Source organism: Labrus bergylta, chromosome 22 (assembly GCF_963930695.1).
Source record: "Labrus bergylta chromosome 22, fLabBer1.1, whole genome shotgun sequence".
Taxonomy (NCBI): domain Eukaryota; kingdom Metazoa; phylum Chordata; class Actinopteri; order Labriformes; family Labridae; genus Labrus; species Labrus bergylta.
Window position 1 is genome coordinate 6207168 of NC_089216.1, and position 25134 is coordinate 6232301.

Sequence of the window (25134 nt, forward strand, 5' to 3'; positions counted from 1 at the left end):
TTTAAAGCTATTTGTTTGATCTGTAAAGATTTGACCAATAATCAATATTCTTGAAATATGCAAATCAAGAAATGTGTGAGGAATCAGGAGTGAAGTTACTGGGTGCACTTCTGGAGTAGTTGGTGGTGAGTTTTCCGCTGTGTTTTCCAAAATGTCAAAATATTCCTTTTTCGAAAAAGATCAACCACAAGGCTGCAAAGCAAACAGCATAATAACTAAGCAGTTTGAGGCACCAGAGAGTTCTGCCGGGCCACCAACCATCTGCTATTTTGATACGTTCAAGTTTGGTGGAAAAAAATGACGGAAATGCTCGGAGCAACCTCGATCAAAGCTTTGGAAGCTAAAAGGGGTTAAAAACAGACGGAAATGAGGGGGAAGAAAATGATGATTATGGATGATGAGTTGCAGTGAAAAGATCAGAAATGAGAGGAAACACATTAAGAAATCATGTGTATTAAGACGGTTGTGTGTAGCGTGCCGGATGCCTGTGCTGATTGCTGATCACACACCCCCACAGAGCAATCATTTCACAGCGCACACATCCTCTCCTACCCTGCTCTTACTCTCACCAAATCAAAGCAGCGTTATTTTCACTTTAGAGACGGAGAGAACGCTTTGATGAAACTGTGGCATCCCACATTCACCAACTTAACTAGAAAATTCACAAAAGATTCCCATGTGATAACCCTCGCCTGTCATCTAAACGGCCTGCAGAGGCTCCGTGGGGATGACTCAACCGCGGACCTAAAGCCTCCACCTACGGCCCCCGATGTTTACCGAGACTCCCATGACCGCGGCTCGACGCAATGCCTCATACTTCCCTCTGCAGAGCGGCGTGCTCTGACCCCCGTGCCCACACAGGAGCTTTGATCTAAAATAAAACACACACACTCTGTTCTCTGTGGACTCAAGCCCGCTCAATATCGAAAGAGAAAAGGGAAAAGGAAGGGAATGGAAAAAACCTCAGAGGGGAATGGGTGCTTCTTTTCAAACAGCAGACGAGCTAGACAAAACCTGTGGGAGTGTGTGTTCATTGGAGTGTGTGTGTGTGTATGTTTTTCTGTGTAAATGTATTATCAGTAATGTTTAGGTCTGTTTAGGATATTTTGGGCTATACGTATGTGCATGAACATGTGCCTGACTGTTTCTTTTGAGCTGTCAGATCTGGTTGCTTATTATTGGCTGGTTTAGAAACTGGTCCTTAAAAAATTCATTAGCTTCAAACATAAAGCAAGAAAACCAAAGCCACAGCTGGGAGCTGTGTGTGTAGGTGTGCAGAGCACCAAAGAGCATTCAAAATACCACGAGCGATGTTGGGTAGAGAACCTTTCTTTTAAAACATCTGAACAAACGCAGTAAGATTTTTCTTTCGTAGTGTCAATTTAACGTTGTTAGAAAACAATATTATGCTGAGGTCTGTCACGATGCTCAGTGTGTCAGATTAGGCGATCACAGAGCCTTAAATTTGTGCTGTGACCTGACTGACATGACAGACTACATGATGATACCCGACCAATTATAACGACTGATATGACGATGTTGGAAGGAAGAAGGGCAGGGCTTGACTCATAAAAAATGGCCACCAATTGTGGAGAAATTAAACATGTGTAAATCTGCAAAGAAAAACAGATTGTGTAATCATTTAGTAAAATACAGAATGATAAAGAGTGACAAACAAAACATAGTTAAAAAACAGTTTCAGTCAGTATAATGTAAATATGGTGGAAGAAAGTCAAAGTGACATCAACGTTTAATTACAAAGCAAATACTGGTAGAAGGATGAGTTTACAAAATCACAGAAAAGACAGGAAAAAAGGATTTCAAGAAAAACTGTAAATATCCTGTTTGATGTCGAACTCTAAATGCTGACACTTTTTTCAAACCCGGCAGAAATAGTCTGGGTTTTATTCTGACAACGAAGGTCTTAAACTCGGCTTTGATCTCAAGAAGCAAACTGAGATGTCTAGTTTTCTGTTGAAATTGTGTAGATTTTGTATGTCTCCTTGGTTAATTAAGGGTGTTTTAAAGCACAAGCTCAATGAGCAGCAGATTCGAGCTGCTGAGCCCTTCACTTCTGAGCTCTGAAACTCACTAATGAGGCAAACATTTCATTTTTTTTAAGGGAATCCTGCTGTGTCCTTTTGCCCTTGTCTGCAACTTTCTTGTTCGACAAAATTAGAAACAACACAAACCAATCTCGTTATGTCACTTTTCAGCAGGTAACACGCCGGTGTTAAATGTTTTAGATTTGCCCACAAACCCATCGGCCACCCACACACAGATCCAGCTCGCTGCTCATGCTGCTTGATTAGACCTCTTCTGTGGGTGTGAACAGACAGCAGTTAATTGACTTGCTCGCTGTTAGCTTAGGTACGCCTGCTAGGTGTGAGACAAATTACATCTTCATCGTTCTTAATTAAGCAACGAGTGCAGCCAGCTCACATCATTAAATTGCAGCATAAACACAAAGTAGATTGTTCATTTTCTCTGTGGTCTTTGGGTAGAGAGAAACAGAGGCCTCTCATAGACTGGGGAAGCATTATGGCGGCCAATTGAGTCTAATATGAACAACGCCTAAGAGAGTGCACCGTGGAGCCGTGGATACAAAAGGAATAAACGTTGTGTAGTTACAATGTGTAACCATGGTTCTCTGAGTGAAGAGACAATCTCTCAAGTCTGGCTCTCAGGCTGCATGTGGGTTTAATAATGTGTATAATAATTAGCTTTAAGACAATCCAGCTGTGAGGTGTCTGATGACAGTACAAGAGCACCTGTGCACCACGCTGTCACTCATCATTTTGACGCCACGAGAGCAGGTTTGGTGTAGGAGTGAAATGAAACTGTATATTTTGCACATTTGCATGTAGTTTGTTGACATCCACGTTGATGATTCTTGTGAATGCACACTTTAACGGGATTTTTCTTTGGAGCACTCCTGGTGGCGGTAACTTCTCATTTGAAGGTACTGCTCCATCTGTCTTACACAGTCGTGTCGGGAGTGCGCCTATGTTCCCACATTTCCTTTTTCTTAAATTTGTATCAGTTAGGGTCACTTACCCTAACCATAACCCTACCCTGTGGAAACATAGGGCCTAATTTTGATAAAATTCTTAGAAATGCGGGAACATAGGGCTGACCCTGTCGCGTCCATATGGAATATGTAACGGAGTGGAGAGATATTCTCGATGTGATTACATAACTTACATGATGCCAGTGGAAATACAAACAAGATCAACTCAGTTACAAACAAAAAAATACATGAAATATTGATTAAAAAAAATAGACTATAGTTAAAAGGTATCAAAATAGGAGTTTGCAAGTGAATTGACACATTTTTGTCGTTAAAAACATACAGTAATAGTTAACCAACAAATTAAACCACAATATGAACAATCCCAAATACACATCAAATCAAACATTGTACATAAGCATGTGTAGTAAGCTGGCAAACAAACTCTACATGAGCCTTGTTTGTACAGGCCTTGAAGAGCTTGAAGACATTGCCAAACAGCTAGCCACAAAGCTAGTGTGGCTAGCTTGATGATTGCGTTCCTACACAACACACTCGAGGAACAAATACGTTAGAGAGCAAAGTTAGCTATGAAGCATTCGCTGACCTTGCTAGTACATAGGGCAGGCGAGATGGCTTCACCACTGAAGCCAACTAATTAGGCTGCTAGAGATCAAGATCAGTTATGAAACATTAGCAAGCTAAGCTACCTTATTTACAAAGAGAGGGCTTTTAGTGTTGGTAAGTTTGTGTTCCATTTAACAGGCCTATAGGGAAAGCTACTTAAGAGAAAGTAGCTAACAAGCAGTCTGGTTGCAGGTGCTTTATCAAAAAGGGTAAACACTTAGTCTGTATTGAAACTCGAACTCACAGGCAAACATTAATAAAGGGGGCGCTATCAACGCAAAAAGCTGGATGGGGAGGAAAATACACAAAGGAGAAACATGTATCAGCAAAAGGGTGTCAAAAATCAATTGGACTTTAAAGGCTTTATATGCTTTAAAATAACTCTGTGAGTCTTCAGTTTGTTTACATCGCCCGGACGGCCGGCTGACTCCTCCCCTCTCGTATAAAAGTTGTTTAATTGAGGGACTAGAGAAAAGAAGAATAACATACTGTACTCACTGCTTAACTGTGTTTCTAGATCACGCTCATTTCAGGTAAATTTACATGCAGTGTGAAGATACCAGCATAATAAAGATCGCTAGCATTAGCATGCTAACACAACAATGCACCGCGAGTTGTTTTGGTTTCATGCTGGTGCTCAAGGGCGACATCTGCTGGATCAAAAAATCGCATATAAAGCCGTTAACATGACCAGATTGAATCATCCAACATGGCCAAAATATTTTAAGGTTTGTTACGTGACCACACTCTCATGTCCCCAAAAAAATCCGTCGTCATACCTGCGGGCACAAAGTCTACATGACTTTGCTTTTTTGCGGCAAATTGGATTAGATCTGTGTGACGCTTTCATCTGTTACGTGCAGCTGACGATGCAGTTTAGGCAACAAATCCAGTTAGGATTGAGGTATTATTTGGATTCCTGGTAAAATAAGATTACCTTTTGGGTAAAAACCAAAAGATAAAATAACTGAGCACAACTCATTTTTTTACTATCCTTGCTTGCTCTATTTAAAAACCTTGATATATATTTTTTTCCTGCCTTGAATTCGGTACATTTCTCCACATGTGTGAGGACTAACATATTTATATGTTATGCCCTGTCTCTCTTCATCATATTATGCTTTGATAGATTCCACACAAAATACGCCTACGGCCTCACAGAAGCCCTTTTGTTTTTGTTCCTCTCTTTTTTGGCTATAATAGCGTAATGAGAAAGAGGCAGCAGGCGATGTCAGAGAGATGACAGAGCCTGTCTCACTTTCATTAAACCTCACACAGACTTGTCTTCACCCGCAGATAAAAGAGCAGGGAGAGGAAGACAGGAGGATAATTGGAACAGGAGTTTATGCAAATATTTAGGCGTTTAAACGGATTCAGGGATGTTTGTGTGTGTGTGTGTGTGGAAGCAGTGGGTGCTGGGCTTTGAGTGTTTTTGTGTATATGTGGGAGTGTGGGTCTATTCCAGAGTGTCTTTTAATGGATGTTTTTTTTTTTCTCTTTCTGTGTGTGTGTGTCTTCTCCCCAAGCGGCTGATGTCACTCAGTAGCCGAGCAGAGGAGCATCTCCGGTTTCCCGCGCTCACAAAGAAAATAACGGGCGCTCTGTTGCGGCCGTCCATTCTTCCAGCAGTCTCTGGAGACCTGGTGAGTCTTACAGGGGACCCCTCGTCCCACTCACTGTCAGACCCTCCTTGTCCTTATATGTCTTAAACACACAGATTATGTAATTTATCCTTTTTTTTTTAATACCACTGCAATCACAATTTCTCTTAAATCCTGCGATCTTCACTTAAGGAATCTAATTTCTCTTGTATCAAAAGCTTTAAAAAGTACTTAAAAACATTATGTTACCCCTCAAAAGTGAAGATGTAGGTGTAAATATTTCACCTTTTTCCTCACTCTGTCCCTCCAGCCTCTCCGACACCTCCGACACCTCCGACTTGACAAAACACCGCCGGATTATGCATCTCATCTCCATGTTTCAGCTCCTTTTGGGTAAAGAAAATGATGATTCAGGACATGATAGAGATAGTGTTCCTCCCTGGATGTTAGACAGAATTCATCTTTTATGGAGGAGGGGCCTTGTTTTCTGTTGCCTTGCTTCAATAATGCAACAGTCCAAAGCATCTGTACATACATCATTCAGAGGGCTCAACTTCACTTTCCTCTCGCCTGCTTTCTGCAAAACCCACCACAACAGCTTTAAATTGATTATCACTTTAGAGTTTTTCACATCTCAGAGCATCTTTGAGTCAATCTTTCTTGATGGAAGACGTGAGCAAACTGGGCAGGGGACGGGGCACAAAGGGGGTTTAAGGTCGACTCAAAGAAAGATTGTCAAAGTGCAGCATTTGTCTGAAAGTATCTCCGCTTCAGGGTCGGAGCTGCATCACGACGGTTGTTATGGGAAACTATTCCAGGCCGATGTTTTATCCACCTACGGTCATCTTGTTAAAAACACAGCTACAAAAACATTCCTAAAACAAAAAAAAGTCAAGAGAAAGACAACGCAAGTAAACGGCTGATCTCATGTCCTTTTTTAAAAAAATAATTTGTTCCAGTCTCTTATGAGCTATGAGATAAACCGTTAAAAAAAAAAAAAAAAAAAACATCACCACATTGTGCCGATAATCAGCGACTGGAAGTGTTATTTATTGGAGCAGTGTTTGGATTTAACAGAGATGTTCATACAGTGCAGTGCGGTCCAACAAAGAATCCCAGAAGCTGAACAGGCTTCACATTCATGTGTCAGGTCGTAATCTGCAGGAGAGAGACGAGCAGAGCAGAGCTGAGCTACACCGTCTGGTACTCCCATACAGCAGACGCTGCATGTCTCCGTGGAAAGGAACCATTAGGGAAGAAAGTACAAGAACAATGAGGTTGCCTTCATTATGAAAAACAGCACAGATACTCACTTTTCTTGTGCTCCGATATCTTCAGGACCGATTCATTTGGTTGTTAAGTTAAGTTTGAGGAAAGTTTGTCTGTCTCAGTGTTTCTTCTTCTTCTTCTTCTTCCTCTCACTTCTCTTTTTCTCTGTCATGTTGAGGACCCCGAAGAGAAAAGCCTGAAACCTGAGCCCCCGATAAAAGCACTCAGTTATTGGGTTATTGAACAGAAGCGGGGTGGTGGTGGTGGTCTTAACTGGCCGCTCTGGCCGCTGTATCCCCCCCCCCCCCCCCCCCCCCCCCCCCCCCCCCCCCCTCCAAGAGAGTGGGAGTCGGGGATTTTAAAAAACAAATGAGCGGTTACAAAACGAGGGAGAAGAGGAGTAATCTGACCCCTCCCCTGCTTTGCATTCACATTAAAGAACTTGTGCCGGCTACTTCCACACACACACACACACACACACACACACACACACACACACACACACACACACACACACACACACACACACACACACACACACACACACACCAATCCTCGGCCTCCTCCTCTGAAAGACAGCTCTCAGAATTGGATTACCAGCTCTGAATGGGGGTCGGTTCCCCTCCGTTGGGTTTCGTCTCCATCCCCTGCCGGGACTAGTGGTCTGAACACACACACGCACACGCACACACACACACACACACACACACACACACACACACACACACACACACACACACACACACACACACACACACACACACACCAGTCCTCCTTAATTGGTGGGCTGTGCCCTCATTACATGTCCAAATATATGCATGTGCTGCTATTGTCTCTCCCCGAAGACTCCTTCTTTGAATGCGGATTGGAAACGGTGTGTGTGTGTGTGTGTGTGTGTGTGTGTGTGTGTGTGTGTGTGTGTGTGTGTGTGTGTGTGTGTGTGTGTGTGTGTGGGGTGATCACAGCTGTGGATGTGTCCTTGATGGCAATGAACTTGAATCTCAATCTGACCCTATTCTTCAGGGGGCAGAAGGGGGGGTAAAAGTGGGGGGGTTCGGAGACAAAGCTTCATACTGTCTATTGGGACACTCTGAGCACTCTTTCACACACCAACCTGCACACACACACACACACACACACACACACACACACACACAGAGACTCACACACACATGCAGGTGAGCTCAGTGGGAGCTCGGAGGCGAGATGTGGTGTCTTGTTATCTGCTGCAGGCTGTTGCTCGCTCTGCGTCGCGCTGATAAATACCTCAGAATAATTACCATAAAATATTCAAACACAACTGAGGAGAGTTGAGCGTCTTCAGCGAAAAAAACACAATAATTATCTCCCATCCAAACCACACATTGTGGCAGCGAGGGAACCAGACGCTTATTTTTGCTGTTCATCCATTCAGACCAGATGCTTGCTGCTTACAGAAAAACATACCTCAACATTTACAGCTAAGACAGCTTGAATACTTAGGATTTTTCTTTTGTGTTTGTAACACTAGAAGAACAATTTATCCCATAGAGCAGTTACTATGGAGCCCAAACTTCATTTAAGATGTACAGAATGTTACAAAACTTTTACAAAGCTGTTCATCTTCATTCGATCGAGTCCCTCTACACCTTTAAGAAAAAGCTAAAGACCCAGCTCTTTCGTCTTGACATTATTGATGATGATGATGGTAATGACGATTGTTTTTGTTTGATAACGACGACTTATAAGATGGTTTCTATACTGATTAGAGCTCTCAAGAACTGCCCTCAATGTTGTGCTTTGCCTCTGGTCACTTCCTGTCAGCACCTGTGTGTCCAATCAGACTCAAAGCTGATCGTTTGCTCTTACTGACATTGTTCCCTTTTTTCTAGATCCTTGCTTGTGTTGTTCTTACTCTCTGATGTACGTCGCTTTGGATAAAAGTGTCTGCTAAGTGAATTGTAGAATTGTAGAATCTTCAGCTGTTCATTCCTTATTTCAATGCATTCATTCAAATAGGCAGCTGTCAATCATGGCGTTAAACCTCTTTTTACAGCATCAGAAAACGTTTTAAAACCAAAAGTCTGAGAAAAATAAAGACTCACATATAAATCAACACAATAATGTTTGAGGTTGTTGTTTTTTTACGTATATGCTGATTTTAAAGTTCGACCCATGTCCCATCTGTTAACATGGAGGAGGCGGAGCTTGGGTTTGAAAAGCTAAAAAAAAAAACTTGTCAGGGTGGTGGAGACCAAAAATAGAGCTAAAAGGAGAGTGAATATTTGACTCTGTTGGTAGATGTATAAAGAATAAATAATCTGCTTCAGCTTCATTTTGTGAACTTTGTAAGGCAGTAATGGGTGAGTGTTGTATTTACAGGTTGTTGTGGTGCCCCCTGGTGGCCGAGAAATGCAGTGTATAGACAAAAAGAGACTGATGTGTTATTTCTCATGCAGCCACGTCCCCTCTGAATAAAGTGAAAATGGCACTTAAAGAGCTGTTGAGAAATTCAGCGACCGTCAGACAGACGGCTTTTGTTATATTGGAGAAAATTGCTGATTTGCACTTTATGTAACTTCTTTGATTGTCATTTCTGTCTGTAATTTGTGAAATGTCATTGTTGAGGCACATGTTCCAGGATTAAGGAATTAAATTAAGACCAAAAAGGTGGAAACTAATACGTCTATACTTTTCTTGTTTTGTTTTTCTGTCTCCTGTTTGCATCCCTCCACCTGTCAATCAAACAGGCCGCTCACAGTTCGTTCACAACACATTTGTTCCCCCGATGTTGGAAGGGAGATTAGTCATCCAGAGGTCTGATCATCACGCCTGCCATCCTACACCTTACACATCCCCCGCCTCAATAAATAAATATTCTCACTCACATCCTCGCCTCCACACACACACACACACACTAACATCTTCATCTCTCCCTCCTCACTTTCACACTCTCCCTTGTTTCCGCCCTCGAACCATGCCTCTGTCTATGAGGTTTCTTCTTTTCCTTTTTTTTGTGAGACGACCTGATGCATCTTATGCAATACATGCGAAAGCTCCTGGTGGCGCAGATAGAGCAGAGAAATCTGGTGGTGGTGTTAATGTGCATGTATGATTAAGAACAGAAGAAATGTAGCAGAGGGGGTTTCAACTGTTGGTGTTTGAACAATTTTCATATCAGACGTTGATTATCGTGTCTGAGCTCTGAGCTAAAATGTGACCTACTGACACAAACATGCACTTAGTCATGAACGTAGACTGCTTAATGAGAGGATAAAGTCAAACAAGCCAGGTATGGAGAGTGCAGACAATGATACCCAGGGCCCCCGCATCCATGTAGGCGAATCAGGCCCCAACTGTGGCAAGGGCGACGAAATTGTGGACGAACTCTGCATGAGGAAGAATTGCTGAGTAATCAAGTGCAGATCTCCCAGAAGGCTAAATGACTTGCTGGGACATTTTTTTCACATGGTATAAATGCTGAGATAGTTAAGTCTCTCAAAGGGTATTTTACGGCTTCTAAAGAAGTTGCTTTTTAATTTATAAAAGTCTGTATTCTTTCCTGCGCACATACCGTACATAAAAAGTGTAATACTGCGAGACTCACTGACACCTGAACCAGATTTTCAGGTACAGGGAGTTTGTTCTTTCTGATATCACCTCGCCGTCTCAGCGCATCAGACGCAGTGAAGTTTGGTATGGAGAGCGAGACGGAGCGGCTGCAGGGAAAATCAGGAGTCGGGCGACGACGTCTTCAACATTTTCACAAAGCTTCTGTTCCAGTGTGTGGGCTGTGTCTGTTACTTTGTACTGGTGGTACTCCCCTTCTCTGCCTTTCAGTGACACACACAGAAAATAACACTCTCGATTGTTCAGTCATTTTGTCCAAATCCTGCTGAGCAATACACAACATCATGAAGATAAAACTTTTAATTACTATCAGTAGTAGGACTGCTGCTGTACAATATTCATATTTCAATTCTTTACTCTTTAAACCCCCTGTATATAAATCACTCTTTCAACAGGGGAATTCTTTTGGGAATGTTTTTTAAAAGACAGAAAAGTTTAAGAGACACAAGGTCACAAAAGCTATTAGCCACAGCGGCAGCTAAGTTGCTAATATGACGTAAAATGGGATTTGTATGTGATAAATTCTCATATGTTGTCTTGTTTATCTTTTTTAATTTAAAGGCCACAGCTGCTGCTGACAGCTTTTAGGAATCAGCAGGAAACATAAATAAGAAGGCGATTGATGTAGTACAGCCTTATAAAGAAAAATGAGAAAAACATTACTTATCAGCAACATTCAGCCTGTGCTGCTGCATGTTTTTAATGTACGACAACAATGCCGTCATTATCGACGCGTGGCAAGATGGCGACCTCCATGTAGGAAGTAGGATGTTGTGATTGAGTGTGTGCATTGTTTCTGACACATCCCATGCTGTATGTGCCTCTAATCCCAAAGTCCACCGTGAAGACTTAGAGCCCACACGGACTTCACTGACATGCAGGCGTGCCGAGCGTGAGGGTTGAGATTGTATAACATGAGGAATTAAACCAGCTACCGTGACATCATCGGGTTGCCTGGATACGAGATGCTCCATTAAACGATTAGAACAAACTCTATAGTATGTTTTTTTATGAGTCTAACATGACAGTGTTTAAATATTTAAGACAACTGGGAAAGTCAGAAAAGCCATTAATGATAATCCTTTGCTGCATGTTGCCCCCCCACCCCCCCCCCCCCACTCTCTCCTCCCAACGTTTCCCATTTCTCTTACGCTGTCCTATCCAGTGAAGGCAAAAAATATATATATTTAAGAAAAGAAGCACAAAAAACTAACTACAAATAACCACTAAAATGTTGTTACTCAGATAAGCTTAAGTGTGGTTTTCCTGTCACGTCCGCCTCCTTAGTTTACTTCCTTTGTTGAATGCAACTTCAAAATACCAACATTTGTTTACATTTCAGGACAAGACATTCACTTCCTTCATGTCAGAGGGTTCACAATGAACTCTGGGTAAATCCCACGAGAAAGTCTGTGGATGCTTCTGTCAAAACCTCTTGATGAGGAGGAGCGGGGCCAGCCCTAACAAAGTTACACACTCACTGGGAAAGTGGCTCAGAGTCTGTGTGTCTGTGAGTATGGAGAATGGGATTTGGTCACATATTAGAGATCTGACAAACACTTTTTTTTGTTCTGTTGTATTTATTGTTCAGCCTGTATTCCCCCAGAGGATCTTGTCTCTTCTCATGTTCATACTTTAAGCTTACTGTCTTTATTTGTTGTTGTAACGTTTTGTATATTTATCATTATTAATTTCTGTGTTTAGATTTAACTTCCTGTTTTATTTAGTCTCTGTCTTCCTTCGTGTTGCTCGTTTCCCTTGTGTGTGTTTTTTATAGCCTTATTTTTTAAAGACGAGTCTTTATGTAGTGTTTCCTGTTTTATTTTGTAGTTCTTATCCTCATGTTTCCTTATGTCCTGTTTGTATTGTTACTGTTACATGCTTGACTTCTCTGTGTGTTTTTAGTGTTTCCTCTTTTATTTTGTAGTTCTTGTCCCCAGTGTTTCCTTATTTGTCTGACTTCCTCTCTTTGTCTGGTTTCCCTCCATTTTTGATTGCCCTGATTGTCTTCACCTGTGTCTGATTACCATACCTTGTTCTTCTCATTCTTATGTCTACTTCTTTGTGATCTCCTGGATTTTTGTCCTCGTGGTTTTTCTCTTTCCAGTTGACCTTTTATGGACTTTATTTGGACTGTAAACTGATGTTCTGCAGGTGGGTCCTGCTCTTTGTATTTCTTACTAAACCTGACATTACACAAAGACCATAAACATGATCAACATCCAATTTCCCCAAGGGGACAATAAAGCATATCGTATCGTAAAACAACATAGACTTAACAAATTCTAAGCTTGTTGAGTTTGAGACAACCTTCTGATGGTCAGTAAATTCTTGTTTGACAGTCGAACAATCAACCGGGTCAGACTTCCTGTGTACCCTGTCTACTTGGCAAACTCTCCTTTCTCCCTCTGAACAGCATCATGCTGTCTTTTGAGGATTAACAGACTGTACAGTCGTCCAGCTCGACCTCGTGAAAACTCTTTCATCCTTCATTCTGCTCCGGCAACAAACAGCTGCGCTCCTTTGCCGCTGCTCTGGCCTGTGCGGTTGTTATCCGGCGACGGCCTCCTGACTCTGTGACTCAGCTGTCAGTTTGTGGGTTGGGGAGAAGCGAACAAAGGTGTCAACTCGGCTGTGTCGCTGAGCTGTGCAGTGGAGGACTGATCTGTGCTGAAGGGAGGGAGGGGGAGTGGGAGGGGGAGGGGGGTGGACGAACGAACACATGGACAGACAGAGGAATAATGGCGTGCAGGGGACAGGGAGCCAAGTCAGCTCCTCTGCCCGTTGTCATATGCTGCTGGGCCCTCAGGCATTCTGGGAAAATGTGCATGTGAGAGTCTTGGCATGTGTGTTTGACGTGTGTGTCGGTTGATAAAGTCTCATAGTGACATTTTTGTAAATTATTTTGGGATTTTTCAAATTGATGGGGATTGTTTAAAGGCTTTCTATGTGATTTTTCACACTTAAATATAATAGAAATCAAGTATATCCTCTGAAAATAACTCTGTGAGTCATGACTGTCTACAATGGGTGTAACACCAGAGTCCCACTGTCTGTGATGTTTTCAGAGTTTTCAGAGTCCTATCTTCAGTTTGTTTACATCGCCAGGACGGCCGGCTGACTCCTCCCCTCGTGTATAAAAGTTGTTTAATTGAGGGACTAGAGAAAAGAAGAATAACATACTGTACTCACTGCTTAACTGTGTTTCTAGATCACGCTCATTTCAGGTAAATTTACATGCAGTGTGAAGATACGAGCATAATAAAGATCGCTAGCATTAGCATGCTAACACAGCAATGCACTGCGAGTTGTTTTGGTTTCATGCTGGTGCTCAAGGACGACATCTGCTGGATCAAAAAATCACATATAAAGCCTTTAATGTGTAATAAATGTATAAAGGGGGGCAATATTTCCACACTGTCCTAATAAAACATAAATAAACATCAGTGCCTATCGCAGATAACAATATTCAAAGTCTTGACATCCCAATTTATGGACGACAAAATCTAAATTTAAACGATTTAAATGTCTTGTTTTTTTTTTGTTTTGTTTTTTACATGTTTCTCCAAAATTGAATCTAACCTATTTGGTGTCGGGAAACTTTAGGATAAACTTCTGTGTCTACGTTTGGCTGAACAGCTTGGGCTTGTATTGACTGAGTCACTAGCGGCACAGTGGGGGGTTTAAAAGCTTAAAACTAAAATCATGCAGTATACACACTGAACCAGGATGAGTTGTGAATAAACATTTTATCACAGAAATGATCGTAAATTTTTTTTTTTTTAAATCATACAGATATTCTGGGTTGTCTCCTGTTTTTGTAAAGAACACCTTCGAGATGAATCGTTGGCCTCGGAGACAAAGTTTGACAAAGTGTGAGGAGATCAATGTGTTGATCTTTTGATCCATTCCTCCTCAGCAGATGGAGCTCTGTTTGTGCTGGAAGAGTCCAAATTCAAATATTCTGTTGCCAGGGTCAAGAATAAACTTCCAATCAGCTGTGATTGTACTCCTGGGAAGGTCCAATGGCCTTAGAGATCATTCAGCAGCCTTTGATTGATGTTTCTGGAAATATTTCTTGTTAAAAATTAAATTCAATTAAGCAAAAAAAAAACCCAGAGAGGAATACAAAATGTTGAAAATTTTAATAAGAACCACCAAAATAGGTAATGAGACCATAAAGAGGTACAAAAACGAGGCTGTTCCTTGGGGTGTTTTTTCTCATTATCACATTTTGAGCAGCAGAGTGTGTAAGTTCACTACAGAGTTCAAATTACTACACTCTTAATTACCTGCACATTAACGGCACAATAATCAATTGAAGTTATATTTAGAAAAGCCAACTTGTGAGTGGAAGGATTTTAAACCTCAGCAGTTATGTGGGAGGAAGTTAAATAATGGTTACCACACAGTCACACAACTTTGCCGTACTCTTCACACTGTGCCACTTATTGCTATGCAGCTACCTGCCTCCCGTCCATCATAGTAGCTCCCCTGAAGAGCTCTCCGGTTGACGTGGAGAGGTCTGAACAGCAACACACCCGTCTGTCTCTGTGACCTCCTCACAGCATATGATATGAGCCCACACACTGTATCCATCTTGAGTGTTACATGATGACACCCTCCACACACGCACACACACACACTGGCAGTATCTTACATGAGCAGTGTCCGTGTCTCTGCTCATTTCTCTGGCAGTGACTCAGAGATGCTTTATGCGGCGTTGAGACCACAACACATCACTTCCATTTTAGTTCACACTCTGAAGGGCTGTGGGCGGCAGCAGTGTGTGTGTGCGTGTGTGTGTGTTTGTGTGTCTGTGGAGAGAGTGCACAAGGGCAAAAAAGAGGAAAGGGAGATGTGTGTATGTGTGAGTCCATGTGTTCCAATTAATTAGCATTAGCTCGGCGCTGTGGGTTTCCGAGTGGCTGCAGATTGCCACACTAGTGGGTTTTTTCCGCTCAGTGGATGGAGAAGCCTGGCCCACGATGCTGGAGAGAGGGACATGTCCCAACATGGCGAACACCCAGCTATGACACACACACACACACAGAGTCACACAACATTCAAGACAGAGTTCCCCCCCCTGAAGGCATTCAGCGTGCCTCAGCTTTAGAGAAATGTGGAAAAAGAAGATATCACACATCCTGACCCTGCATGATACAGTTTCTTGTGCCAGCTTGGTTGGAAAAGACATACCCATTAAATGCATGCACACCACATTCAGTTATCTGTAGAAATTATTGAACAATTCACAATGGAATAGATTGTTTTGCCTAAATCAAATGTGTGCCTTTTGCACACAGTCGAGCACGCTGTCAGTTTTGGGCTGTCAGTTTCACTTGTGAGTATAAGCACAACTGTTTCTCCCACTGGGGACAGCGAGGTCATGTCTGTATTTTTAGGCTATGTGGCTCTAAGAATACCATTTTTGTCCAGGATGAAATACATCAAGAACGATTACATTTGGTTGTAGTGAAAACTCTTATGGACATTCTTGGTCCCTAGAGGATGCATTTGCTAAATGTAACCCCTGACAGTTCCTCTTGCACAACAGATCCTCACTCAGAACTTGTCAGAGTTTGCAGTTTTTCTCTGAGGCCCCTCACTTCAAATGATAACTATCTATGTACCATGCTACCATCATTTTAGCTTCTGCAGGACTCCCTGTTCAAGTTGGCGATCATAATGAGCAACGTCCCATTAGTCTGTCAAAATAAAGCTTGTATAATGCTTGTACAAAATAAAGCAGTATAATGAATGCGTGCTGGTTATGGAAGAACGTCATTGACTTTTGTTCATACAGGGATTAGAAATAAGTCTTGGGAAAAAATCTGAGTTTGTTTGACCCTTCCTTCACACCCTATTGATTTAGTTTCACAACAGTTTATTTAACTTGGGGCAGCTTCAAGCCCCATTTAGGCATTTGTAAACAACCAAGATGGCTGCACCCAATGGGGATTTGTCTAAATCTATTGACTCAGTATTAAACTGACTGCATGGTAGTTCATGCTTCATACATTATGGGTTAGTTGTGTTAGCAAATATATTAAAAAAAAATTAATGAATCAAGAAGTCAGAGACTGAACAAAGAACAGCAATAACAGGAAGTGTTCTTCATCAATCTCCTCGACAAAGACTACAGCAGAAAAATCTGAGATGTGTAAACTCATTCCGTCACTCATGGCAGTCATCAGTTTGTAAGTGTCATTGTGATCGTTTTCCAAAACGGCAGGATCTCACAGTTACACACAATCATCTGCAAGTATGACTCCGAGAGGCATGAAAACGACAAGAAAACAAGTCGTACAGGGAACAATAACACAACCCTGATTGGATTAGAGAGGAGTTTGCAGAAGAATGATGGTGGGTGTCAGAGACGAGAAGACTCATTATCAGACACCAATCAACATCTGGAGGAGCACCAACAAACATTGCAAAAATAATTAACAAATAATGAGGAGTGAGTGTTAGAGGGGGTATTAGCAAAGATCTCATCAGAAATAAGATGATTTGCCATGAGATTAGGATAAGAACAGGAAGTAAGAATCACGTTTTAGGCAGCAGAATTAAAGTTACAAAATGATGAAGTGTGTAAACAGCCAAACAATTCACCCTCATTTAATTTCCAAGGATGTACTCTTCTGGAAAGGCCTGCTTCATTTACATACAGGATATAGAAAGAGCTTTTCAGGACAGCCAACCAAGGTCTAATTCCATGTGGGACAGGTCTTTTAAAAGATCTGATGTAAATAAAGTATTAATTCATTCATTGTACCTCAAGGCTCTGTGCATGGACCCCTCTTTTTTAGCCCCTTTTCCCCTTATAGTCAGAGTTACACCAAGCTTCCATCGCTATGCTAATGATACACCGACCTATCTTTGCACCGAACCACCCTCTGAGCTCCACCCACAGAAACACCTCAAGTATCATTACAGAAAACAGTGCAAATGAACGCTTCATAGCCCTGAAAGAAATACTCTCATTGGTCAGTATCACTGACGGAACACATCGTAGTAGTAAATCAAAGACGCTACTTTCTTTCAGGAGGCCGTGAGGCTCCCAGATGTGGCCTTGATTGTCCTTCGATATGACGCACTTCACAGGATAGAACAATTGATTTGGTCCCGAAACCTTACTTCTGACGGCTCGGGCTATAACAAGTAGTTTGACCTCGGCATTAGTCGGATCATCCGCCTTGCTTTTGTTAACAGCAGGCCAAATGAAATGTATCGTAGAAGTCATGTTTTTTAATTGCCTGGATAATGTTATTAGATTAAAACTATGGGGCAATTTACAAACTTGCAGAATCCTTAAAATGTGCCCTAATCAAATGATAATTATAGTATATTTTTAATATAGTTTTGTAGCACTTATTATGTGTTTTTTAAGCTGCTTCTGAAGCTGCTGACTCTCATTCTGCATCTCAGTTTCCTTGTAACTGTAAGACCAATCGAATAATTGCTAAGCACATAATGGTGTAGAAGTGCACCACCTCCAAAACATTTTCCCTATCAACGCTATTGTCTTTTAAATGGAGTCATTATGTCCCAGAGTGGTTGTCCATGTGCTTTCAATTATATAGGGGAACTTTAAGGCGGCCTGTGGCGCCATCGAGTGGACAAAAGCAGAACCACATAACCACACCTGTTCAAAAAAAAAAAGGAAAAAAAAAAAAAAAAGATGGATGCAGCAGTCCAGAAATAGCTCCTACACCAGAAAAAAAAGCGCACTGTGCGTCAAAGTCCAGTTCCGGTTATGTGACGCTCTAACAGCTTTACCATGGACACGGACCACGGTGTTAGAGGACTGTGATATTTATGTGATGTTTCATTTATATTATTCACTGGAGAGATGCAATTAGGTTAAATTAGCATTTTCAGAGACTTGTCTGTTTTCTCCCACCTTAACACAGCATCCTATACGAAAGGGTTTTTTTATGTAATGGGGGATTTTTTTTTTTACAGAAAGGTGGATTTTAGTGACTTTAAAGTACTTTTTGGCTACTTATTTACACCTTTTACATTTTTTCAATAATTACAACTTGTTGATATGAGGTTATAGTGATGTTTTTTCTTGAGGTAGCCTTGACAATGTATTTGTTATAGGTAAATAATAACGTAATTTTATCTTTTCAAGGGCTTTTTTATGCTAAATGTGATCAGAAATAAACTAATAAAGACTTCAGGTTTGGATTAAAACCCTGTAAACGCCCTATTCTATTGTTTTCTAATCGACAATAAAGTGCTCTTACTGTCAAAATCTCTCTCTCAGTGGCATAATGTGGTGTGGTTTGGTGTGTGAGTGTGTGTCAGAGTCAGGGAGGCGGACGGGGGAGGGTGGGGGGGCACCCACAGTGTCTCTGCTGTGACTGTGTATCACTTCAGATGCTCAGACAGAATTTAAAATGCGCTCCTCCGCCTTGTCACCACTGTTGTGCGCATTTTCTTGACGAGCTCGTGTTCCCACAGCATGGTGCTCGGACTCAGAGGCTCAGCACTGCTTTTCTCCATCACCAACCGCTAAACTCTCACGGACACCTAATTAGAGAGCAGGGCACCTGTCCCCCCCACCTTCAGAGAAGAGGTAAGTTCATTTTTGAAGCTGAATTAGTGGAAAAAAAAAAAAAAGAAAAAAAAAGTGCAACCTAGATTTCCTTTCCACCCAAGCAGAAAGACGCAGACGGAGTTTCCTGGAGAGTTTCCTCATGCCTTCTGGCTGCAAGCTGCTGTTTCTGTTTTAATCTTTTTTTTTTCTCCTCCCTTTGAATGTTTCTTTCTCTTCTCAAGTTCAAAGCGCGTTGGCGTTTGTTGTTTAACGTCGTTTCCGGTCAGCAGGGGGACGTCTTGGTAAACAATGCTGCCCGGTGATTCATGCATATGTGACATTCAAGCTGTGCCAATTAATCAATTAGTGATCAGGGCGAGGGTGATATGGAAATGAGGCTGTCACTCAGACTTACCCCACAGCCTGGCTAAAGCACCAAAATGTGTCATCATTTAATTAAAGAGAATTCTTTGGAACACACACACACACACAAAAAAAATAGTTTATTTCTGATTGTTTCAGGCTGGAATGAGGAGTAGGTGTTCAGAAAAATCTAATTATTGGCAGACAGGTTAGTGCTCATGTTGTCAAAGCTGACAGTTGGCTTCCTTTCAAGTTTTAGTGATGATGTTTCAGTGCAAGGCTGCAGACTTCTCTTTTGTTTAAAGGGAAACAAAAGCCATAAAAGTTTTAAATCTTTGCATACAGGAGCAGTTGTTGCCCTATGTGGCTGATTTCTCACATACGAACCCTTCCCTTTTTTCCCCCACAAAGCTTTAAGTGTGGTAATTTATTCACCTGTGCTCCTGCTGCTCTCCAGCGAGCCAGAAGCAAGCTTAATTAGCCACTCAGACTTTTTTTATTTTTGATCCCTTGTCTCCCCTCTGAGGGCAAAGTGAATGGTGAATGTAATCTCACACCATTGGACTGTTACATAACTTTAAAACTGAAGTGCCATCCTGGCTGCGTGGGAGTGGATGTGATGTTCCCACTTCCTTGCTGTTGTTTTGCTCGTTAATTCTGAGAGGCACATTTACTGTAAGTGGCGTTTTCTGATTATTTTTTTTTGGATGCAGACGAGCCCCGGAGCAGGACTGATTACCTCAAAAGTCCTCGGTGTGATTATGCAGCCGACCCACATGAATTCTGTGATTGTTTGGGTCGCACTGACATGTTGATTTTAACCAAATGTGTGTAGTTATGCGAGTGTGTGTGTGTTGCATTCTGCCTGTGCTGTGTAGGAGGAGTGTGATCGCAGTGTGCCCGAGCATGACGCTCAAAAGATGTTGGACACAGTTCAGTCCTTTGCTTGAGCAGTCTGTCCTCAGCGCTGCACAGACAGACATGTTACAGTAACCTGACTCATGCATGGCAGGCTTCCCCCAGCACTGTGCATGAACTGTGTCATTATTATCATGCAGCAGCAACACTGAAACCAAAAAAAAAGGGTTTAAAAATATCCAATATTTCTCAAATCTGGCAGCTGCTCACAAAAAAAGAATGATGCAAGAAAACCTCATGACAGGTTTGAGTGCCACTTTTTCAGAAGACTATCTCTAACCAAGTAAAAACACTGATTACTGTAGTCAATAAATGCTAATCAGAGACATCAGATTTGAAGAGATGGAAAAGTAACAAGCCTGATCTGCAGCTCTAGAGGGTCCAATGGTGACCCCCACTGTCCTGAACTCTCTTTGCCCCTCAGACCTTCATGTGACTAAAAACTGAATATGCCCAGTTGGATACAAATTTTCAGGGATTTTCAGTATTTATTGCCAAAAAAGTTTGAAACAAATCTCAGGGTCTTGTGCAGGAGTGAGGGTCAGATGGATCGTGAGCTCGACAGTAGGATTGGTGCAGTATCAGGAGTATTGGGCGTTGCACCTACTCAACATGTTGAAGTTAGCTGACTCTGAAGGCAAAGCTTTGATTCACCAGTCAAGGTTTGTTCCAACATTCACTTACAGTCCTGAGCTTTAGGTAGTGACCAAAAGAACGAGATCGCAGATACAAGCGTCTTTAATGAGTTTCCTCTGGAGGGTCGATAGGCTCAGAGCTCAAGGTAGAGTTGCCAGTTGAGGTGGTTGGGCATCTGATGAGGATTCCTCCCTTTGGAGGTTTTTTGGGTGCGTCCAATTGGGAGGAGACGCCAGGTAGACCCAGAGGTCGTTGGAGGGATTGTATATCCCATCTGGCCTGGGAAAGCCTCAGAGTCCCCCAGGAGGAGTTGGATAAACATTTCTTGGGAGAGGGATGTCTGGGTTGACTTGGTGGCCTGCTGCAACCATGACCCGTTCCTGGATAAATTAATCAAAGTTTAAAACATGTAAAAATCTGCCTTGGTTTTTTGGTGGCTCTGTTGAAAGTGGTGAAGTTTGCAGTAAGCTTCAAGTGATCGGGTAGTGAGTTCCAGGATTTTACTCCTTTTACAGACAAAGCTGTTCGAGCAATTATTAGATAAAATCATATAATAAAGTTTTTTATAAACTTGAATAAATGAATACATTTCTTCATACTTTGCACTACATTTAATTTGGATCACCTTGTAAACTTGTAGAAAAATGTTCTGATAAGTCAAAATAACTTTCTAAATGAGGAAAACTTCACCAACCTTTTTTTAAAAAGAAAAACAACTATCACTGTCTTTATATTTCTACACCTCCTCCTCCATGTTTCCACACCATCACTCAGTATACACCTCCACCCTCCGACCAACCTACAACCCAACAGAGAGACAAAATATCAAAATAACAAAACTGCAGTAGATAATCTGCTACATCACCACGACTGCACATAGTCCGACTGTAAACATACACTCAGTTCACCATACTACTAATGAAGTTAAAATGAAGTGGAGGCTACATCTGGCTGCATCTTTGAGAAGAACTTAAGACATGCTCAACTTTAAATTAGAGTCAAAAACAATCCTGCCCTGCAAGCACCATTTTTTCCACAAGATATTTTGATCCATTTTCGCCTTTATTGGATAAGACAGCTGAAAAAGGCGAGGAAATGTTGGGAGGAGAGAGTGGGTGATGACATGCAGCAAAGGGCAAAAGTTGGTTAGGAACCCACGGCCGCTGTGATGAAGACTAAAGCCTCTGTTCATGGGGTACGCAACTTAACTGCTAGGCTATCCGGCGCCCCAGAATTTAGACGTTTTGTAGCTTTCAGAATTTAGACATTTTGTAGCTTTCACTTTCAGAATTAAAAAGTTTGAAGAACACCTTTCAAGGGTTTAATGACTAAATCAGGAAGTGAATTTGTGTGGTCAGATTTTGCATGAAACACTTGAAACTGCTTTGTTAAGGTTTCTCACACAATCAGAGCCGTGTTCTTCCCAGGTTTGTTTTCGAATCTGGTGAATAAATGGTCCAGTCAGGACAATGTAACACTTAGTGTACCTACACTGATCCAAAGAAACAGTTTCACTTCCAACTTGATTTGGCAATTTGCTGTCTTTTTATTTTTCGATTTGAAGATATAAAGCTCTTTCTTTGACAGACTCTGGTCGAAGAGAAACACCTGACTGGTTTAATAAAACACGCCTGATTATGATTGCGGTCAGATTTATGTTCCTGTTCTGCTTTGAGGACGGTTTCGACAGCAGAAAGAGTCAACAATCGTGCAGAAGTAGAAGAGGAAGAGGTATGAAGTGACTTCCTCCCTCCCTGGCTGCTTCAGAGAGAACACTGTTATTACATTACAGTATTGCAGGCTTTTGTCCTCTTGTGGTCACTCTAACACAATGTGAAAATGGAGGATGAAAGTGATCCTTCTTTGTCATTGTCAAGGCTGCACTAAGAAGGTTCAAATACGTGTATAGAAAGCCTAGAAAGTCCTGGAAAATAAAAAATAATACACTGTTGTCATCATTAAGAATGAAAGACAAAACTCTAAATGGTAAAAGAAGAGATTTTAAATCCAGAAATGATAAAGATTTCTTTAAGTTAGTCTTCTTTCTAAGTATCTGATGGATAGAAATGACATCCTTGACCTGGAAGATATTGAACATTGTCTCAAAACTCAGCTGAATGTATGATTAATTTAAAGTCTTGAGCACTTTCTGTTTCTCCTGATTTCCTGAAATATCTCATTTAAAAATGCAAAACGAAACTTTAAAAGCACTCTGTTTTTAAGAGGCATTATTCACTCTCACTTATGGAAAACCTCTGACATTACCTAACAGTGCTTTACAAAAATAACATTTTGTATGGAGTGCTCCTCATGCCGATCCGTCGTTAGTCACAGTCTGAATCACACAAACATGCAGGGGTTAAAACAGAGCGGAATATTTAACGTCTAAAAACCTTTTAAATTCTAGGAATCCTATCAAAGATTGTGATTAATTTGATTATATAAAAAAGGTTCATGAAATGTTTGCATTTTCACTTTAGCTCTTAAATCATTTTCTGAAAAATTTGAATGTTTTCAAGCAATCAAGGCTTCCAGCTGCAGCCTTGTTTTGATCAAAGTGAGAAAGCTCTGACGTAACGCCGACATTATTCTTGTTTTGTTTTTTAAGAAGTGACAGAAACAAGTGACAGCGGCTTGGAAAAAAAAACTGGCTTTTAGTTATTTTCAAGAGAAAAATTGGAACTAGATAGTTATTCTGGCAAGTTTTTGAAGCTAAAAATTTAAATTCAAAATGTTTGCTTGGATGACCTCTTCGATTGGATGAATGTGGCGTCAGAAGCCAAGTGCTGCCTTCACAAAAAGCTCAAAACCATGGTGAGAAAAAACAAGACTAAGTGATAATTATTCATGAGACATTTATTCAAACAATCAACGAACAATCAAAAATTAATTTAATCATGACCATTACACAGCCCGTTTACCTGCTAATGAAAACCAGGGTAGCTAAAGCTGTTACATAAGACCCTGAAGGTAAACCCCTTTATTACAAAACATGCCAAAATCACCTTAGAAGAGAAATTACTGCAAAAAAAGACACTTGAATATCAACATGGAGTAAAAAAAAACATATTTGTAAAAAATTTTTTATTTAAAGTATATTCTTCATTTGAAAACTTGAAGGTATTTCTCAGTATTTAATTATTGGCCACTTGGGGGCAGCAGAGACAAAAATAAATGTAAATGGCTAATGTGTTAATTAATAGTTCATTTTAAACATACAAAAGTAACAGAGCAACATCGTCATTAATTTTGAGTGTTGTTTAAAATGTTTTGAAAATTCGGTCTTCTTTTACCTCCATATTTGGTCTCCACCGACCCCTGAAGGTCATATTTTGCTCTTCAGCTGCTTCAAGCTGCTTACTTTGTCTGCTGTATGGTACCTAGCTAGAAATGTATACTAGTTTGTTTTTAAGTTTGTTTGTTTTTGTTTTTTGGTCAAACAACTTACTAACTAAACAACTAGCTAGATAAATAACTAACTAACTAGCTGACCAACCCAGGGGCTGATAAGTGGTTGGGGAGAGCCCTACGAGCGAACCATAATAGCTAAGCTGTGGGCTGAAAAGCGAACTAGCATGCTAAAGATGCTAAATCTCCTGTAGGGTCTAACTGCAGAGTCAGGTGACAATTCTAATGTCATGCCTCAATAATTTTGTCATTTTAGAGATTGTAAATAAAAAAGTTTCTTCCAGAAAAATAACACTATTTGATCTAATTTACATGTGATTTAAAGAATGTATTGAATGAGAAGGATTAAATGTTGTTACCAGAGACATGTTAGTTTCACTCCATTGCACTTTGCGTATCTCATATTGATTGTCATGTGCCTCACTGCCACTAGGTGTCGCCAAATTTGGGATGGGTGTCAACACATCACTGCCTTAGCGCAGGTATTAAATCAGAATAATTTGATTCATAGAGTACTATACTAATAACTAAATATGAACTAAAGATGGGGCTCTGGGATGCCTCAATATTTTTACACATTAGGAAAAATCCTATCACAATGATATATGATCTTAATTCAGTTTTATTTTCTTCTTTTTATTGGGTTTTTTTGGGTGTCCCTCTGAAACACACACATAAAAACATACACACAGCTCTGCCAATGTTTTTATGCATTTGTTATTGTATTTACGAGACAAGATACAATATAGTGCTTCAGTAGTTCAGTAGAAAAATCAAATGGAAAAAAAATGAGTCAGGTTGACTTACAGTTTCTACATCATAATGAAAGTCTATACCTTGTTTGAGTTTCTTTTTCACTCACTTGAATACATATACTGTACACACGAACATAAACGATAATAAAAACACACACACCTCTGGTCTGACAGAACTATTTGTGATAATGCCCCTCATGAATCACCGCTCCAGTTAACCGTCTTGCTTCTAAAATTATGAATATTCACAGTTATGCTAACAGTCGTTCTTCTCTCCTACAGCCTAAGTGTTACTTCTGACTCATGCTAATGCCTTTGTACAACTTCGTCACACACAAACACATTCCCAGTAACACGCAGCTCTCACTTCCTAGTCACTGGCCCTGAGTG

At 41.0% G+C, this 25134-nt stretch overlaps 1 protein-coding gene across 1 annotated transcript in view; it reads left to right on the forward strand.

The window, feature by feature from the left end:
* Positions 1-18499: 18499 nt before the first annotated feature.
* The window catches only part of rin1b (Ras and Rab interactor 1b), a 32695-nt gene continuing 26060 nt past the window's right edge, over positions 18500-25134 (forward strand). The window contains exon 1 of the mRNA XM_065950435.1: positions 18500-18703. The gene's annotated coding sequence lies outside the window, so the exon portion shown is untranslated. The remainder of the gene's footprint in view (positions 18704-25134) is intronic.